Source organism: Nannospalax galili, unplaced genomic scaffold, assembly GCF_000622305.1.
Source record: "Nannospalax galili isolate Female #2095 unplaced genomic scaffold, S.galili_v1.0 scaffold629, whole genome shotgun sequence".
In the NCBI taxonomy this organism is placed as follows: domain Eukaryota; kingdom Metazoa; phylum Chordata; class Mammalia; order Rodentia; family Spalacidae; genus Nannospalax; species Nannospalax galili.
This window is the reverse complement of record NW_008360323.1, coordinates 1462053-1464991: the sequence shown is the minus strand read 5'-3', so window position 1 is coordinate 1464991 and position 2939 is coordinate 1462053. Positions and strand designations below refer to the sequence as shown.

General features: G+C 42.7%; 1 protein-coding gene across 1 annotated transcript in view; it reads left to right on the top strand.

Annotated features, from left to right (window-relative positions):
* Spred1 (sprouty related EVH1 domain containing 1) overlaps positions 1–2939 on the top strand; it is a 76713-nt gene that overhangs the window by 66437 nt on the left and 7337 nt on the right. The gene's annotated exons all lie outside the window — the stretch shown is intronic.

Genomic DNA, 2939 nt, shown 5'->3' with positions numbered 1-2939 from the left:
GTGTGTGTGTGTGTGTGTGTGTGTGTGTGTGTGTGTGTGTGTCTTCGGCAGTCCAGAGGAGAATGTCCTCTCCTATTACTTTTTTAAAATGAAATTTATAATAGAGATATTCATAAAAAGAAGGCATTATCTTTTCCTAGGACAAATGGATTTCAAAGAAATCATAGTGAGCTGAGGTCTATAGCAGAGATGTCCTGGGGTTGGGGATGTGGTACAGTGTAGAAAGTTTAAACACACGGCCTCTCTCCTATCACTTCTAAGTCATGCTCTTGGGACAAGGTCTCACTTTACCTGGAGCCAGGCTGTCTAGCAAACCCAAGGATCCTCTGGTTTTCTGCCCCACCCTGCTCTGCTCACAGCACTGAGCTTGCAGGCACGTGCGACCATAGCTTGTCTGTTATGCATGTTTTGTGGATTTGAATTCAGGCCCGCATGCCCGTGCACCAAGTGCCCTTAACTATTGTGCCACCTTCCTAGAGGTGCTATTGTTTTTTAATCTTAAGAAAATATATTTGAGGCAAATTTTGACAATTATTATAAATTTGCATCTTAAAACTTATCTCAGAAGCTGAGAATTTATTCCTAAATCTGTAAAAGCACCTCAACCATTAAGGCATTGCCCATACCATCTGCTGGACTGTATGTTGGGGCTGGAGAGAGAGCACAGCGGTTAAGAACACTGACTATTCTTGCAGAAGCCCAGGTTCGAATCTCAGCACCCACACAGCAGCTAGGGGATCCAGCAGCCTCTTCTGTCCTCCTCGGGCATTGCACGACACAGGTGCGCTTACCTACATGCAGGCAATACACGCGTACATATAAAATAAAAATAATAATTTAAAATAATTTACAAAACCTTATGCTATATAAAGAATGTAGGTAGTAATCTAGTTGGCAGTAAGCAAGCACTTAAGGAGTTTAGCCTCCTTGGTGTGTTCATTTTCACCAGAATTCCATTCCTTGCTTGTTACTGGGTGACAGATGATGCTAGAGATGGAGAGTGTCATGTTCAGTCCCACCCCAGCCTTAGAAGTGGATGAACTCTGAGTTGGTGGGTCAACTGTACTCTGTCATCTTGTGTTTTAGGGTATCTGGGTTATTTTCCATTGGACGTGGAAACTGCAGTGATACCAGCTGCTTATCTTGGGTCTCGTCCTGACTGTCCCTGTCTCCATTAGCTTCCTTGCTTCTGCAGCCTGTGGTGAGGAGGCCCCTGTAGAATTGTCACCTACAGCCTCAGTGCAAATGCTGCCCCAGATTCATCTTGCCATGTTGCCAGCACCTCCTCCGTGTCTCCCCACACAGGAGAGTAGAAATGTGGTAGTGGAGGGAACCTTTCCTTGTCTTAGGGAGTATTTTTTAGGCCCACCTCCCCACACTCATTTTCTGGTTGTTCTGCTGATACCGTGTTTAGGACCCAGCAGCATAGATGATTATAATGATTATAGGACTGATAACTCTGGCCAGAGTCAAACTCTACAGCATCTCTATCCTTGCACTGAAGACACTTTCTAGAGTTACTTTTCTTTATAGCAGACTATTGTACAACTACCTCTTGGTTGGCATCAATCCTGTTGATTAAACCTTGTTTTCTAGCATTAAGCCATTTTTCTATTCCCCAAACTTCAGTTGCTGACTTTCTGGTGCTCAGAAGCAGACCACCTGGGTGTCAGTTCCTGGCACCACTGTCCATGGTGCTAGGCCTTGGCTTCCTGGCTGCAGTGCCGAGGGCTGGCGGCTTGGCCAGCTGCTGGGTCATCACTGTGCTGCCGTGACCACGACAGACAGTGACTTGTGAATGTAATGCAGGCCAGTTAGCATCATGGGCTGCTTAGGGTTCTCTTGACCACTCTGCTCTTGCTACTTCCCAAAACTAAATGCTAACAGCACACAGTTAACCAGAACCCTTACCCATTCTGTAAGCAGTCAGCTGACATTTTCTGTATTATGTCTCTGGACAACTGTAACAAATTACCTTCTGCCAAGGTACACAATTTGCTAGAGAGATGGGATCCCTGATCCTGCAGGGTTGACTTCACAGTATTTTACGCAGATACTGCTGCAACACCAGGAGGTGGCCACAGATTTTGTTTGTGTATTAATTAGCGCAGGATCAGTGTGCACAGTTCCTGCTTCTAGGTTCCTGTCCTGAGTTCTTGCCTGGACTCCCCTCAGTGATGAACCATGACCCAGGAAATGTAAGATAAAATAAACCCTTTACTCCCTAAGGTAGTTTTGGTCAGTATTTTTATCATAGCAATAGAAAATAACTAAGACACAACCTTTTCATAGTTTAATAGTCTCATCTGTTAATTGGGATAATACCAGAATCTGTCTCTAGAAGTTGTTATGAAGCTACAGTAATAGAATGTGATATATAAAGCACTTAGAAAAAGGTTTGTTAAATAAACAGTATTATTCCAGGTCCCTTATAATTGAAAGTTTTCCTAATCTCCAAGATTGATTGGACAGAGCAAAATAGGTAAATGTCTCAGTAGGAATTAAAATGTGATGGTTCAGTTTTCTTTAAAGCTATACATTTATTGGGTCTGGAGAGATGGCTCAGTGGTTAAGAATACTTGCTATTCTTCCAGAGGACCCAGGTTCGATTGTCAGCACCCACATGGCCGGTAACTCCAGTTCCAGGGGATCCAACACCTTCTGGCCTCTGCAAGGATTGCACACGTGTAAAAAATCTAAGGAAATAAATAAAATACTTTTAAAAAATATGTATTTATTAAGCTGGGCCAAATATACAAAATACTGGGTTTAATGATGATGTGTTCATACTTTTCAAGATTAAAACACTGTTGTGTTCAACTCAATAGTGATAGGAGTCAATACCATTGTATTTGGATATGATCTGAAAAGCATGGAATGAATTTCCCATGTACAGAATTTGTCCCTTAGTTTGCAGAACAGAAACCTCATTTTGTTTT